Here is a 17,813-nt window from a genome sequence, read left to right as displayed (position 1 = left end):
TGCCCACAGAGAAAGACATTTTTCAAAGTCAGCTAATGAACAGTATTGACATTTCACATTTGAGAGATATTATCACTTGGACTCAAGTCTTCCTTCAAAAAACTGGTGTTCAGAAAAATTGTGAAACAGCAACAGCAATCAATGCAGGGTCTGATAGAAAAGAGAGGACATGACATCATATCCCTAGCTACAGACACTGGAAAGAACAAATAAATTTCTAACAGAAACACAGCTACATCTTATTTTGTTTCAGCATTAAGGGTCTAAATGAACATCACCATTCAATTGTATTCTGGGCAAGAGCCCAAACTCATCTTTGCAGCAGTTGATTTTGAAACATTACAGTCAATCACATCTTCTCAATTTGTTCTTTCAGGCTTTCCCTGTCCTTCTGGTTTCCATTTCTTGTTTGGAAGCCTTGAGTCATTCACCCTGGCAAGACAACCAACCTAAATCAGTTATTTTCTCCGAATTATACTGAAATTGCGATCTTGCTTAGCTTGTTGTTTTCTTCCTCTGTCTTTCACATGATTTTCCCTTTAAGGATCTAATAAGGCTGATTGAAGGCATAAGCACAATATTCCCTTTCTTTTGTTGCTGTCAAACCCAAGGCACTTACCCACATTGTTTTATAATTGAAACAAAAAACCTCTTAGGTCCAATTCTGCTTTCGTTACCTCTGCATTATCCCAAGTATAAATAAAAGACCTGGCTTTCATGACGACATCAGTTACATGAAACAAATGCACAACTTTCAGATTTCACAAAATGTTCTATTTAAACAAAGGGAAGGAATTTTGAAGACATGATTGGTAAAAAGGATGGTGTTATTCAGAAAGAGGAAGAAAATATGTCTAAATATAATTAAATTTGCTTAGAATTTAATTTATATCAGGAAAAAGGTACCTTTCAATTTCATTGTATGTAGCATGTTGTGAATTTATTACTAACAGAAAACAAACAATTGAACACAGGGCAATATTACTTTAACATAACTATAGTGTGAAGTGATCTTTGTGTTGACCTAGCTGGATATTTAAAAGATTTTAAATTCCCAGAAGTTTCAGAAAAAGAAGCAAGTGCTTAGTGAAGGACAAGCACAAATTAGTACCTACCACTGAGAAGAAGGGACTTAATTTAGCCATTTGTTTTGAGAGATGCAAGCCACTAACCAGTTCACATATATAGTCCACCCTCAATCCCAGCATTTACAACCATTTGCCCAGTTTAAGAGGAGTGCTGTAGGGAAGGCTGAGTGTCATTCTGGGACAACTGGCACAGAGTTCGGCATACTTGAAAAGATATTAAAGGTTGGACACATTCACAGTAAATCAGTCTTGGACACTCTGTTGCTCTCCAAAAAGCTTTTTTTTTCTTCTTGTCAAGTATGTTATGTATATTATCCTACTGCAAATGTTAAATACACATCTCTACAGGAACCCCATAGAAAACTATCAATAACACAGCTAAGCTGACTTCTGAATTTCTATTATGCAACTATATTTCTTTATTTTTTCTGTATCTGCTATACAGACATCTGCCATTTTAGACACTGGCACTAAATACTAGGTCCTTTTTTCAGAGCATATTTCACTTTTTTTTTTAACCCAGCTTTCATTGCAACACCTGGGAATTAAGGAAAAACGTTAAGTATTTTTTGCAGCAAGTAAAAGAGAATTATATGTTACCCTGTGCCTGTGGTAACACCGTTACACTATATGCTAAAAGAAGACCAAGCCTCAAGCTATAAGAATACTAGAAGCCAACCAATTAATGAAAGAAATCTCTCAAATAAGTTAGGACAACACACTGCATGAAAAGTGACTGGTTAAAAAGGAAGAGGCTGTTGGTGAAAGCTATTAAGATGCTTCAGGAAAGTACTAACAGTGGAGAAGTTGGCTCAGAAACAATCAGACTGGCCAAGAAATGGATTAATAATCAGCCTCAATCCACCTCACTTATTCAAAATGACAGTCATCACTGTATTTACTGCATGTGGGTCAGATTATGAAGTTATTATGATCCATCATTCATGTGACTGTTATTATTACTGAGAAATGAGTCTTCCCTGAGTTTTAATCACCTCTCTTAGTCAAAACCCTTGCTAATTTTTTGGCTTTCTAAGCTGCATTCTGAATTTATATGAGTTACAGGACACATCTAAATATATATCCCTCAAGAAATGGAAAGGTGAAACCCTTTCCTTCCTTACTGGTATCTGTGGCAGCAAAAAAGTGAGCATTAAAAAAGGAATCTTTGTTAAAATTTCTTTCTACTCAAATGATGGTCTTTAATACTTTTTTACTTTTATATATTATTTACATATTTCTCACATGCTTTCTGTGTTTTGCTATACCCAAGCAACTAAGAAAAAATAATCTAGGAAGGTGAAGGTGTAGCCTCATGTTGTAACACACAACATAGCCTCAACAGTTTCCCATGTGTGGAAAAAGATATCTTATTCTGGGGTTTTTTCCCCACGGATGATTATAAATTACTTATTTAAGTGGCACATTGTTACTTTGTACTGCTTGTCTAATAGATTAATTTGAACTAAATTAAATCACATTTTTTAAAATGTAGATATGTTCACACCTCTGCCACTTACTCTGCAAGTGCCAGGGGCCTGTGAAGCTGGGCTGGCACTGCTTCCAGGGAGTAATGGGGCTGCCTGGGAGGGTGGTGGGAGCTGGCAGGCAGCGAGGCAGGACCTTGCCAGCTGCAGCCCCTCTGCTGCTCCCCACTGCCAGCCCAGCAAAGCACTTGCTCTGCAGCGCTCCCGCCACTGCTGCCTCTGCCTTCCGAGCACTTTCCTTCTGGCTGGCCCCAACACCAATGAACGAAACACCAGTTTGGCCCACGCTTCTGAGAAACCTTAAGCTGGTCTGTTTGATGTATTTCCTGTTGAAATCAGTGCAAATGGCAGCGTTATTATCACTGGCAGCTGGTTTAGGCTCTTACAAAATTACCTGCATGTAATCACTAGCTGGGCTGTAGAAAGGGTCTACATGTCTCATTTCTTACAGCTGACAGCATTTCTTCCCCCAAAGACTTTCCCTCTAGCTGCCCCTTTGTTTGCAAGAGGAACAAGCTACAGACATGCCAAAACAGCTTTGCCTAGAGCTTCTGAAACAGAAAAATTCTTCATTGCATTTTGGATTGTCAGGATTGGCAGAATGTTTCATTTGTTCAGAAGGAGTTTTAGTTGTTCAAACACTAGAAGAGAATTTATGGGTTTTTTTCCCCTTTTGCCAATACTGCTGTAACTGGTACGACAGGAAGCCATCACTGTTTTAAAGTAGCTCCACACCTATGTCTATTGAAGCCAAAGAATGCAAGAAAATGATTTTTAGTTTTGATACCAGAGGAAAAAAATAGATATTCTGGGAGGTGTGCTTAGAAATCTGAATATGACACTAAAAAATGAAAATCATAGATAATTAGATATGTTTTCTGGAAAAGACTGACAGCATTTCTCTGTGTTAAAATGCTGCTGTGATTCATTAAATGAAAAATCATGAGATGAGCAAAATTTCTGTGCTTGCCCTGGGAATGTGTTCTACTTAAATTGGTTGTGACTTCATAAAAATACAACATTAAGTTGTTTTAATTCCATCAGAAAAAATGTGGCTCAGGAAGGAAATTTTTGATTGCAAGTTAATGTTGGCCTTCATTGGAATAAGTTATACTCTTCAATATCCACATGTGTAATCCCTGAGGAGTTATATGACGCCATGTATTCTTTCCCATCTGCTAGTTAAATATGAGATTCAAGAGGCTTTCAGTGTCATTATACAGATTAGTGACTCTCCCAAGAGGAATCTAGGCTCATGATACAGTGAATAACTTACAATGAGATTCTGAAGACCAGCATTCAGAGATCATTTTGTGTTTGTATGAGTTTTGCACCTGCAATTATTTGTGCTTGTAATTTAGGTTACTTAGATGTTTTTAACTTACAGATGCAATCAGTGATGTAGATACTTAAACTGAACTGAACTGCAGGCAACCATAACTGCAGGTGCAAAATTTTGTCTGCAATTATTTGAATTCATAAACACATCCATCTTCCGAAGTCTAAAGTAAAAGTAGGCCAGTAGTGGTTTTATATAGTATATTTAACAAACTAAAAATCATGCATCATTCTCCCAATTTTCAAAAATGCTCACGACTACTCTTTTTAGCATTAAAAAGAATAGGGCAACATTAAATATACACAAAGATGAACAAAACAATTTGAATTCATCTTTTAGCATCTTGACCTTTGGGGTATTTTTCTTACTCCCTTTACAGTACCTGTAGCAGGAAAATAAGGAAAGATGCCTGATTTTGTAACAGCAATACCATTGACAGTTGCACCAGTAGAGAGCAAAAGTGCTACATGCACTGAAGTCAAAGTGTGCAGAATTTGTAGCACTACATAGGCAGTGAACAGCACCATGTACTTGTACACATACTGGCACTTGAGTTTCCACCTGGAGGGCAGTTGTGGCATCTAGACATACCATGGGAGTGAAAGGTATTGCTACACAGATGGCTGAGGAAACTTGTATGAATGGCAACTACCTCCCTAAAGACAGGCAAATATCTGTGTTTGTCATCAAATATGGATGGTGTCATATGAAAGTTATCAGAAAAGTTTTAAGTATTTGGGAGCAAGAAAATAATTCCTTGAAAAGCACAAATTTCCTACAGTTAGGCAGTGTCACAGATCTTTTCCCTTCACCTTTGGAGGGCCATTGTGCAGTGGCAGCGTGATACAGCGAGGGCACAGGAGTGAAACCCAGCTCCAGCCCCCTGATCCAGACTGCTCATCCCAGCCCAGGTTGCAGTTTAAGAAAACTCTGTCATATGAACATCTACATTACACACTGACCATCATGGATGAAGGAGCAATGCCCAAAAGGATACCTCCCACTCCTCATGCACCTAAAATGTACTAAAAATACCATAGGGGTTAGTATGTTTTCCTCAGTCCCATCTGAGAACAAAAAGAGTTGACAGTTAATACAAACTTTTTTTTTTTTTAATCACAATACATTTTAAACATGAAAGGTCCCTTCTCAGTCAAGATGCAGCAATGTTTTCAAACAGATTCTACCTTCAGTACTATGATAGTCTGACCCTAGGATGACATTTTGCTTGTCCTTCTTGCACAATTTACAACACGAAGCACTATAATGTCATGTGATTACTCTGTGGGGTGACTAACCTTGACTCTGAGTTTATCTAAGAGAAAATGGATCTAAGGAAGGTAATATTAAATGACTGAGAAATTAAGAAGATTTACCAAAGATTTATCAAAGGATTCCAAACAAACCTTGACTGTTAAACTACTAGAAACAGATTTTTCAAGGATTTCCACCAGAGATATACCTTTATGATGAAAATCCTGCTACAAGATTGTGATGCAGAGTTATGCAAACACTTTTTGAGATCAGATCAACAGGCAAGGCAGATGTGTGAAGAATAGTGTAGCAGTTGCTACACTATTAACTAAATATTGTTAATTGCTAATTATCCTAATTGTTGTTATTACTGCTTTTTATTATTAAGTGATCTACTCTTGTTTTATGTAGTCTTGTCTCACCTGCCAACAGAGTCCTCATCTGCATAGACATCTGTAAAGAAACCTGACAGGTTTTCTCTTAAAAAGTAATGGAGTCTGTTTCTCGGTGATGTGGCAGTTTGTACTGGATTATTTATTTTTTAAAAAAGCTAGCAATGTGTTCTTTGAGCAGCAGACCTGCCTCAGCAGGTTTAACCTGAACATCTCTATTGAAATGTTTTCTTTTTCTCAATATACTCTTCTGATCCAGCACTCTTCACAACTTGAATTCTTCTGCAGAAAAGAAATTTTGCCACTTGGGCATTGAATAAACAAAACAAATGAACCCTCCCTCCTAAGTTACTTTTAAAAGCAAAAAAGGTATTTTACTTTGAAAAAATGAACAAATTGTTTCATATAGCAATTCAAGTAAATACAACATGTGCTATTTTACAGCCTACAGCATGATTTTTTTTTTGTTTCAAAACTTTCTGTATTTTATGACTTAAAATAAAAGTACTTTTATAACCATCAACACATCAAAAATCAAGTAATTTTTGATCAAATTTGCTTTCCTTCTAGATCTCTAATTTTCTCTGAGTTTCCAAAAGAGAATCCTTTTCCCTTTGTGGTTCACAGACATGCCATGAAGCTTGCTTGGTAACCAGCTCTGTGCTGGATCTAGAATTCAGCCAGATTAGCCAGAGATTACCATTACACCTCTACAGCAGCACTGGTTGCCATGATCTCATATCTAAGTGTAACTGCGATTTGCAACCACACTACTTCCCTCTTCACCACCATCAGAGAGCATTACAAAGTCGATCTAAGCAACACTAAACACAACTCAAGGATTGCCTGGTATTACAGAGCTGATTTAGAGACATGTGAAAACCTTATCCATGGACAGTACAGCCAGCAAGGCCATAAGAACACATTTATGTTGTCTTAACTGGGGTAACAGGCTGCTTCCTTGCAAACAGCTGTGGTAGACAAGAAAGTCTGTGCCACAAGCAGTTTTGCAAGGCAAGGGTGGGCAGAGAGCTCCGAGTGCAATGATTTGGGTTCTAATTTTAGCAGGTCTTGAAGGAACACATGGTAAAGTCATTTGAAGTGCCAGGCATCCACAGGTAATGCTCCAAAAAAAAGGCATCCAACTTGATCAGCATTGATACACAACCCAGTAGGTTCTTCTATGGGTTCTGTTTTGCTGTAAGGTAAAAATGCTGAAAAGTCCATGAATGTCAGTGAATTTTTAATAAAATGTGTCTCTGCAGTTCAAGAAGAACTACACAATTTATTATTTTGTACTGAAACTATGTAAAGCTAGCAACACAGCAAAAAACCCTGCAAAACTCAGCAGTGCTGTCAACAGCCTCGTGTTCTCCTTTTGGGTTACAAAAATTCAGACAAGGATATCACCTGAGGCCAGCTGAAGATTATCTAAAAAGCTGCATAAATAAAAAATTGGAGAACTCATAAATAGCTAGCCAGTAGTATTTCTGAAAGCTGTAGTTTATATTAACTTTTATTCTGTCATGATGCATTGGTTTGTTTATGATGGTTTTTTTCTCCAGGGAAGAACATACATTTTAGTAAACAAATTTTTACCCTTTCTCAAGTAATAGTCAGTAACAGAGCTATGGACAGTTCTCCAGGGATTCACCTCTCACTGAAGTCGAAGTAGCCCTCTTGATTTTAATAGAATTTATACCATATATTTTACAAAGAAGTTTTAAGAGACTTTGGAGGACATAACTACCCCTTTGCTTTCAAAGACTATATATTCCTTAATCTTTTTCTCCAAGAATCCAAGACCTTTTTGTACCTGTGTTTCTCCTTCTATATTTTTCTGCTTTTTTTATCTATGAAGGCTATAACTCCAGTTCCAAGTTAAAAATCTTGGTACCATTTGTTTTCCAGAGACAGAACAGAGCAGAGTAGCGCTAAATACAGACTTTAAGCAAAACCACTGAATCTAACTTATGAATACTGATATATATCTATTGTCCTATACAGATCTATACCACTAACAGACACAACCAGCCTTTCATGAATTGTGCATATTGATTCAGGATTCATAACAGAAATGTTTTTTGGTTTAGAGACACTTAAAAATGGCTAAAGTATGTTCTGATAATGAATGTTTAAAACTTACACTTGGGGACATAAAAAATCATAAATAATCAATAGAGTGGAAAGAGAAATGCAATGCTTTCCATCGTCTCCAGGGTCTGCCCTACATGGACCCCTTAGAAACCACAAAGTATAAAGCAGTGCCTCATAATGTAATGAATACTTGTACTTAGTAGGAAAAATACATTTACCACGTATACAGAGACACAATGAAGCAGTGCATGGAGCTCTGGTACTGCAGCTCGAGTCTGCTACCATTTGAGCTAAAGCAGAACTACATTAGCTGGCACTAACAGCAGTGCATTTATCCTGGCTGCAGGCAAGCTGTCATAAGGCAGCAGCACAGCACACACACAGCCACAATCACTTTTCAAGCAAAATGAGTAGAGAAAGGAGCTAAGGAGAAAAATATAACCTTGTATTAAGTTTAATGTATATACCTGTCTAATTAATTCATTTTTCAAAGTTATTTAAGCCTCTGGGAATGCAGCTTTCCTACAAGACATTATATTCCAGTGGCACTATATCACAGCAAGTCAAGCACATAGAATCACCTTAGAGATGACAAATAATAAAGTACTACTTTAGATTTTCAGCTTATTCACTCCATATTTGTTTGTGATGATGTGGTAAAAAAAAAAAGCTTTGGATCTCATTTTTAACCATTTTACTGGACATCTGGTGTTTGCTGCTTAAAGTTTCACTGTTACCAGGGTCATTGTAATTCTATAGCACATCTGGGCCAAATTCCCTGGCAGTTTTTAGTGAATTCTGTGGCAGTGGAAACATCTGTAGCTGTGCACAGTTCCACACACAGAGAATTGTGAGGAGCTGCAGAATTTTCTTGGACGTTTTACATTTTGGTGTCCAGGAAATTACCCGCTGGTAATGGATGATCTTTTAGGTTGTTTTGTTTAGTTTTGTTTTTTAAACTTCTGTGGGATATGTCCAAATCAGGTAAAACCACACAGATTCTAATCACTAACATTTTATTTTCATCAGTTATTAAAGAAAACACTGGTGCCTCAGTCTTCATGTTTTCAGAAGTACACACAGCCTTTGGAAACATTTTCTTGGAAGTGGGCGAACTGATGCAATGTGAAACTGGCCTAGTCACTGAAAATGTTGGGAACTGCAAACAAGGCCTAGGCCTGAGGAGTTGAAGAGAAGTTGAGCAAAAGAGTTTTGTGACAAAGGACCAGGCACAGTATATCATTAGTTCTTGTCTTTTAAGGTAAAAATCGAGATTAAAAATATCATACATCTGCCACTTGTGCACAGTCAACTTTTGTGTTAAAAATATTTTAACATTTAGTTATAATCTAAGTTTCAGTTATTCATTTTAAAAAGATAGAACAGAACTTGTTATAGCAAAAGGCCTGTGAGAATGAATGTTCTGGAAGAAATAGTTTCTTACTCCCCAGATCCTGAAGTACTTGTGCCAACTGGTTAGGATAAAATCAGTATGTTACAATTGCCTGGACTTGATCCAAAACTTTGCTTGCAAAACAAAAAAAAGAAAAAAACAACCCCAACCAACCAAACAAAAAGAAAATCCTAACACCAGGTTTCTTTCCAGTAGTGTAACACATCACTGATTAAAGCAACAGAGGAGTAAACTCTGTTTTGTTACTTGCTGAGTGACTGAGCAGTTCGTGTTGTATGTGCTTGGACTGTCAAAGTAAAATATCATCTACATCTCAGCCTAATTTCTAATCTGAATGAAATGCTAATTTCTTAAGAATTATAGTAAAGATACAGAAGGAGGAAAGGAAGGAAGGAAGGAAGGAAGGAAGGAAGGAAGGAAGGAAGGAAGGAAGGAAGGAAGGAAGGAAGGAAGGAAGGAAGGAAGGAAGGAAGGAAGGAAGGAAGGAAGGAATGGGGAGATGTCAGGACAAGAGCAGAAGAAGCTAAAATGTTATACCTGTGATGGATGTGTAACAGGAGCATTTATGGTTTGAAATTCTTTTCAGGGTGACTGAAGGTATGCTCAATAGGGATAAAAACCCCTTTCACTTTGCTGTATTTGTTCTCATACAGATTAAACACAACATTGGTCTTGAAGACAGGGAATATGAGCAGCAGTCTAGGTGGAATGCAGAGAAGAGCCAGAGCGAGCCAGAGACGATGCCTGGAACAGGAAACCTATGATATTCCTTACCAGACTGAGGCAGAAATTCTTTCTTTCCCCCCAAAATGTAAATAGGTAAGGCTCTGAGCCTCCAACCATAAACCAATCCCCCTCTCCCCAAATGGATTTCCTTTTTATGTCAGAAGACTAATCCATGCTATCACATCTTCATCTGTATCCAATCATGCTTAAAAGGAAGGAAAAACCCCCTCTCTATCATGCTTCTAGTCAATTGTGCATTAAGAAAAAATAATCCCTCTTGATCCCTGACAGTGACTTGCTGAAGCTCTGAAGCATGATGTAAGTACAGTCATTACTATAATGCAAATGTCCAAGTGTTATGGTAGGTTCAAGGCAGTGCAAGATTTCCTGTACTCAAAGCTTAATACAAGACAGGGAATGAGTTATGAGACTAGACTGCAAACTCAGAAGCAACCCCTTAGGATACATCATTTACTCATACAAGTTTTCACCTAGAAACTACATTAAATATTTGTAAAGACTTAAGCAATGGCCTTCCAGCAGAAGTCCTCCAGACAATTGTTGCAGTGTTTTTCTGCATTCAGTGAAAGCTGTGTTTGAAGGCTGCACTTGCTTAACATCAGATTCTATGTACTGGCTGTGGTGAGCATAGCTGAACATCCATGAGCTCCTAGATGTCAGAAAACTTTGTAGGTGAAAAATATATCTATCCATAGCAATCAAGTAACTTTTCAATATTCTCTTTCACAACCAGAAAAACTTAGTCCCTCAATTTTTATGACACAAGATTTATCTTCCTCCTGGTACAGTTTTGTGGACTTCTCTAACTTCTTCATATTTCCTCAATATTTTTCTTTAACATGTTGATTTAATTCAGTATTTTATCAGTTGTGTTACCAAATTTATATAGCAAGGCAAACTTCTGTACTTCCTTACTATGCCTTGGTTGTGCATGCTTTAGGATTGCATGATCCTTTTTGCCACGGTACAGTTCTATGAGTTCATGTTATGTAACTATCTTTAACAATTAATTTTTTCAGTGTTACTGCTTCCTAAGACAATGCTGTCTGCATTGTTGATATAGTAAGTAAAATTTCAATTTTGATATCCACTCGATTTACTTTGTATTTGGCCATATGAAAATGCCTTTAGTTGCACAGTGACCATGAAATTGGGTGTAATTCTAAAACAATAATCTGTTCTCACTTACTGCCCCACCAGTTTTCGTGTCTATTGAAACAATTGCCAACTTCATTAAGTGTTCACAGGGAATAAAACACAATACTGATTCTAAAGGGATAGGCCTGGGATGAATTATACATTTAATTCTGGAGATAACGATGACTTTGAAGCCTTCCCAAACCAAGCTTGAGAAACACTGAGACATTAACTGATGATAGTTCAGTATGCATATTTAAAGTATGTGAAAGTATTAGTTTCACTTCAGGGATATTCTGAATTCCTCCTGGCAGGCAGAAAATTCACCTAACTGCCAGAAAAGTCACCCCGCAAAGATAGCTGGGCTGTGATTCTACAAATCCAATTTAGGTCATTTGAAGCTCCATTTGGTATATTGGTTTGCTGATTGAGACAGGCTTTTTCAAGAAATTATTTATGTAATCAGTATTGAATATTACAGCACTAAAATCACAGAAGGTGAAGCCCTTTTATCTGATTTATGTTATCTAAGTAAATTATTTTCTAGGTGTTTTAAATGAATAATGCCAACAATGATAGGAGAATGTTTATACTCCTAAAGAATAGTTATCATTTATTGCATATCTCAAGAGATTATATGATAATTATTTTCTTTCCATCAATAGTAACATGTCCCACTTTTTTTCCTTACGGGAAAAAGGACTTCCTAGTTGTGATGACAGAAAATGGTTTATGAAAATATTAAAGAGTTAATAACACATGGTCAGCTGGTATTCAATTTAGCAATCTTGAAGGTAGCGAAAATGGCTTGTGGAATTAAAGCCAAAGTTGTAAGCTACAGTCTTACTGATAACAGACTTACCAATTCTCTGCCGTCTTTCAAATGAATCATTTAATCTAGTTCATGTTGTTTTTCTTCATTTTGCACTCCACTTTATGCTATAATCCCAGCCACAGTGAGACATTTTGGTGTCCAGGGAGTATCTCCAAACCCTGGGCACTGCCCCCACCAGCCCTCCAGCCAGCTGCCCTTGCCTGTTGTCTTCTCTGCTCTATCTTCCCAGATGGCAGCTACAACAATTAAAATTTACCATATTTACCTTCATCAGTTCTGGCTATGCTTGAATTTGGTTTCACACACATTTGGGATAAACCAGCACTGCTGTGAAGGAAGAAATAATCCCATCTCCCTCATTTTACTTTCCCAGTCTCTCTGTCCTGCCCACACAATAGCCTGTCCATTCTGTTGGCAAAAGATCTGTGTGTGACATGATGACCTAGCCAGGGGGAACCTTTCTGGATTACCAACACATTTATTTTTTAAGTGGCCAGGTTAATATTAACCCAATCATTTCTCCAACATCCAAGACTCCAGACCAGGTGCAGAAGGGCAGGTGGGGGCACAAAGGTGAGTGTGGCACAAAAGCAGGAACTCTGGGCAGACAGAATACACCACTTCTTCTTCCGGTGGCAGAGCTGGTTTAAAGCATCCATGAACCATGGCTTTGGTTAGACAGAAATCAGGATGTAGTCTATCATGTTTTCCTCTTTAACTTGAGTTTTGTTGTATGGTTCACATCTTGCTGGGTATTATACTCCTCCAGCTGTGCTACAATAATGGCACCTCTACCCTCTCATCAGGCAGTAATTTTGAATTAAAAAGCCTCTTCCAGGTATGGCTTCTAAAGTACAACACATACCACCTCATGAATGTGGTAACCGATATGTCGACATAGTGCTAAATAGGTGAGGATGTTGGCTTTCAGGAACAATCCCTTGCCAGATAATACTTCATTATCTGACAGACCATCTGGTTTCCAGTCCATCAATGCTATATTACTACAGTCAGCTCTCTATGCTTGATTATTGCCCAACATTTGTATTACTTTGTAAAAAAACAGAACTCAAAAAAAGAAAAAGAATCTTCCACAAAATGAGCAAGACAAATCACCACTTGCTTATGTACTTGTCATTGTCATTTTTGGATAATGGCCAAACAGTGGATTTTTGTCCATGTGACTCATGAGTTCAGAGTACAGCATACCCCATTGTTATCAGGAGAAAGATCACCAACTTTTAATTGCACAATATATATAAACACAGCTGGCCTCCTGACTCATGTTGTAATGCAATATGTTACTCTCTAAAATTCTGTTTCAGGTGTGACCTCAGGACTCTTTCTATTCCATTTGTTGAAGTCCGTGAGTTTTACAGTGATATACTCCTAGACTACCAGGAATATTTAAAGAATTTTTTTTTCATGGATTTTAGAAGGAATGTGAATGAAAAGCTGTATCTATTGGATATCCTTGTGGTGTCTGTTTAGAGCACCCTGTCTTAAGAATGACTGATCAGAAGAATGTGCGGTTCATAATTCTGTAAGCAACGATAGTTGATCTCTTTACAGTAAAATAGGCATTTCTTCAGTGGGAAGAATGTCACCATGGCAACATAATGACATTACAGAACAAGATCAGGAAGAACAATACTAGCTGCATTTATTAAAAGAGTATATATTTAATTATGAACAAAAATAGTACTTTAGTGTAGTTAATAATGGAATGAAATTTTTATAAATATTGTATTGGCTTTTAAGTGAAGCTGGTCCTCAGTCGTCATTTGTTACCAGCTCCCAAAATTTCACTTTTGTGCATAACTCCCCTTTCCACAGGAAGCAGCAATCTCTTTTATTTTCTTTCAATAGTCTTAGGGTAAAATTCCAGTTATCCCTCTGTAACTGATATTGTCACCCCTGTCAATACACGGTCTAAGTTAAATACCTGGTTCAAAATCTGGATGCTTAACAAAACTCTACGGCTAAATAAATAAATAAAACTCAGAAAGAAAACTTGGAAAGAAATTGTGATTAGCTTCCAGTGAAAAATGCATAAATAAACAATTAAAGAAATGTTTTTTATATTCTTTTTTCCCCCATAAATTGAATACTTTTACAGTGAGAACTCTAGCCACTCATGATCACACTCTTACCGGACATGTATGAAGTCTCTTTTTTCAATAATGAAACACAAATATAAGCAAGTTAGTGTGGTTAGACCAGGCTTCTTCCCAGGGAGGTTGGTGGTTCTTGTTCAGGATGCTGTGTAACCCCAGGCACCTGATGTGTTACTATGCTGGGTGAGAAACTGGATGAAACTCCAGATGGTCAAGCCAACAGAGTTAATTCCCACTAGCAGGGGAGAACTGGGTTTCACAAGTAGAGATGGTGCAGCAAAGAATACACTTCCCAGCATGGGGTACTACAAGACTCAGATATAGTCTGCAGAGCAGCCACTTGACTGCAGCTACAAAAGCTTTAATTTCCCACCTCTTATTGTCTTTAAAATGGTGGTTAGACCATACTCCAGAAAGTGGGACTTAATGGTCTGGATTCCCCTGTGTTCGGAAGGAGTAAGAATCTTGAGTTCCTGGGCAAGCCCTGCAAGCCACTGTATGAAGGAAAATGTTTTTCAGAGGCTATTATTTCTGAAAAGGTAGCAGACAAAACCGTACTTTATGAGGAGCCCAATCACATGGGTGTGTTTCAGACATGATCTGGAAATGCTTAGAAGTTGATTGATTGAGCCTACCAGTTGTCTCCACCTGGCAACTGCATGACCTTTCTTACAGTAAAAGCTTTAGGTTTAGGGGATAATATCTTTATCTGGACATGGATTCGGGTTTTTTTGTCTCATCAGTATCAAAACTAAGCTTTCTAGTATGGCCCAAAAAGAGGGGTTTAATTTGTGTTAATTCTGTTTTTTTCAACTGAGAGAAAAATCACAATTTGGAAAAATAGTAGCTTATCGTTTGTTCATGGAACCATGCATTAGTTTTCAGAGCACTAGAACTATTGGAACACATTTTCTGGTTTAAGTGAAATGTATTTGGGCAGGACTGGTTTTATAAGCAGCTTTATACATAAGCAATTCATACCAAAGCTTTAAAGTAGCTGTTCTTTCATTTTCCCAGTCGTGGTGCCTTGCCCACACTCTAAGTTGCCACACGTTGCCCTTTGTCTCAGGGTCTGTCCTGGCAGGACTTCCTGGAGACCTATGGACACACATGGTGGTGCTCTGACCACATCTTCTTCTCTGCAGCACTCTGGTTACCTTCGTTGTTTAAGTGTCCTCTGGGTAGGATGATGATCCTCGTAGGCTGCTAAGCAAGATTTGTGGTTGGCTCTAAGGACAAAGCAGATTTTGTCCCACACTTTTAAGGGTTATTACAAAGTTCTGCTAAACACAACTAGGTGCTTAGTTTAGTTTCTTTTCTGATGAAATACTGTCAAGCAAACATATGAAGTCAGTAGCAAACCCTGAGGGCTAACAGAATTCTTAGTTCAGCTGTTTTTCAGTGATGGGCAAGCAGTGTCATTTAGATGTTTCTGTTCTAGCTACACATATATAAGCACTTTTTAATTAACTTCTTCCTGTGAGAGAATGTCTATTCACAGGTGTTTATAACGTGGTCTCATATGAATCACAGAAGCAGAAGCTTTGGTCATGCATCAGTTAAGGTAGGAAATGTAGACATCCAAAGCTAGTTGGAATGCTATCAGGCATCCTCACATTTCACCACTGCTATCTGGAACTTTTCCTATGACAATGAAAACTCTATCAAGATTTCACAAATGAAAAGGACTGCAATTAAAAAAAATTCAGAAGAATAGAATAATAGATAATGACTAATCCATATATTTTAGAAACTTTCTACAGTTTTCTCTGAATTCAAATTTTATACAATTGCCATGTAGACTTGTAGAAATGCCAGTTGGACATCTGTTGCCACAATCCATGCATATAATTTACATGACAGAATTACAGGTGTCTAAATTCTGCTTCTCTTGCTGGATATCTTAAAACTTAGGGCAATTGTAAAATTAAGAAGTGTGTAATTTAATATGTTGTCTTAAACACAGGCTTAGGTAATATGCCAGAAAAACCTTAGAAAGTTAGTGCAAAAGGACTTGGTAAACAATCTGTAAATTTGCAGGTCACTAATGAATGTGGAAAAGGTGAACTGTTTATATAGAGCCTACGGCACTGTAGACTATATATAATGATCACCCAGCAGGACAGAAGCAAATTTACATTCTCTGCTCTGCTCTGGAAGGCACTGTGAGCTTCATTTTGAATGAAATTACTTACCTGGCACAGAAGGAATCAAAGAAGGTTCTGAAGAGCAGGCAAGCAGCAGCAGATTATACTGCTCAAAGATCCTGGATTTACTTTTTTTGGTAAAATAGAATTTTTGAGCATTTGTATAGTCAAAGCAATAAGAACCAGGATCTGCACACTTTAAGCAGTTTGCATTCAAATTTGCCCTCTAGTGAAAACCAAATACTGTTGCTTACATAAAGCAAGAAGAATACATTTGTGTCATCTTTTGGTATGGAATTCTTTCCTTCTCTTTTGCTCCTCTTACTACCACAGTTCTCCAGATCCCTTCTATATCAAATATCCTCCAAGAATGCATTTCATGTAGGAAGTCTCTCAGCTTTAACACACCAAGCTATACAATTGTCAGTGTATTTCTACTATTCTAGAAATACACTGAAATGTCTCTTCCTACATTTTTTTTGCACATGTATACTCATTTTTCTTTTTATATCTGATTTAGGTAATCTCACTGATAGCACAAAGGAGGGCACTAGCATTTACAAAGCTTTGGGAAGGAGTAAATATTTATATAATACTGCCACTAGCTAGAGTATGAAAATGAGGTCTGTACAGCAGCTACAGGTTGACCTTGAAGGGATTACTTACAAGTTAAAAATAAGCATAAACATTTAAGCAGCACATACTACCACATATCTTATGGTAAGATGATAGTCTATCTCCCAGAAGTAGGATATCTATTAGGTCACTTGGAATTGGAGTTGCTATAGCAAACATTCTAGCTAGTAACTAAACAGTTATGCAGAATTTTTAAGAATGTGGGTAGAAGCAATATTTTAGTAGCCCCTACACAGCTTAAACTGTTGTCCACACAAGGCTGGTAACAAACAAAGGGTAATACTTCTATGGCTTACACCTTAAAACAGTGCCTTGCTTTTCATACGTATTAGGTATACCTATATTCCTATATCTTGGAATATAAAAAGGAAATTCATCATCTTCATGTCACCAGAAATTATTTTAATAAATTAGAATTTCTTTAGGTACTATCTGAACTTCCCTAAAAATTTGCATAAAACATAAAACACAATTCAGACTTTGGCCACAGACAGATTCTATGGTCCCTGATAATTTTTTAACTCCATCTTCATTCAGAGTAGCTTCCAGAATAATGCCAACAAGCAAAGAAAGCATAAAATCAGAGCACAGACTTCAAAATGTGGTGTAGGAATTACTGGGATCCTGAAAAAAAAATCTGTAAAAAATATTGTGTGAATTTTTGAACCCTTCAATCTCATTTCTGATTAGCTCATGAGTGATCTGTCAAGTTCTGTGGTCAACTCTATGCCTCCACATTTAATCAAAACATTTACACAGAAAATCAACAATAAGACATAGATAAAGTAAGAGTTCCACTAAAATTACTGTTTAGGTGTTAACTTGCATATAGTAAGTAAGGAGGAACTGTATTTAAATGGCAGCCCTGGGTTGTGTTCCTTAAAAGAGAAAGAAAATTGAAGGCCTGATATAAAGGCTTTAGCCGACAGAATAGTTTCCACTGACTTCTGAAGGATGCGAATCAGGCCCCTAAAGTAACAACTCATTTAGTAGTGACTGCTAAATTTATAGCACTTATTTTCTTTGAGCATAACAGCATCCATTCATCACACTGCAGTAACAAAGCTGTAACCCGATCCATGACAAATATTACAAGCCTAATGGCTGATGTCCATTACTGACG

At 37.3% G+C, this 17,813-nt stretch overlaps 1 protein-coding gene across 5 annotated transcripts in view; it reads right to left on the bottom strand.

The window, feature by feature from the left end:
* The window catches only part of SLC25A21 (solute carrier family 25 member 21), a 237,442-nt gene that overhangs the window by 28,868 nt on the left and 190,761 nt on the right, over nucleotides 1-17,813 (bottom strand). For 2 of the 5 annotated variants that reach the window (XM_019285566.2, XM_019285576.2), the window contains exon 1: nucleotides 12,056-12,185. The exons of 2 other annotated variants lie outside the window; for them this stretch is intronic. The gene's annotated coding sequence lies outside the window, so the exon portion shown is untranslated. Of the gene's footprint in view, nucleotides 1-11,817; nucleotides 11,999-12,055; nucleotides 12,186-17,813 lie in introns of those variants that run through there. One more of the 5 variants, XM_019285568.2, reaches the window with a different exon arrangement.

Source organism: Corvus cornix, chromosome 5 (assembly GCF_000738735.6).
Source record: "Corvus cornix cornix isolate S_Up_H32 chromosome 5, ASM73873v5, whole genome shotgun sequence".
Classification (NCBI taxonomy): domain Eukaryota; kingdom Metazoa; phylum Chordata; class Aves; order Passeriformes; family Corvidae; genus Corvus; species Corvus cornix.
This window is presented reverse-complemented; position numbering and strand designations above follow the sequence as displayed.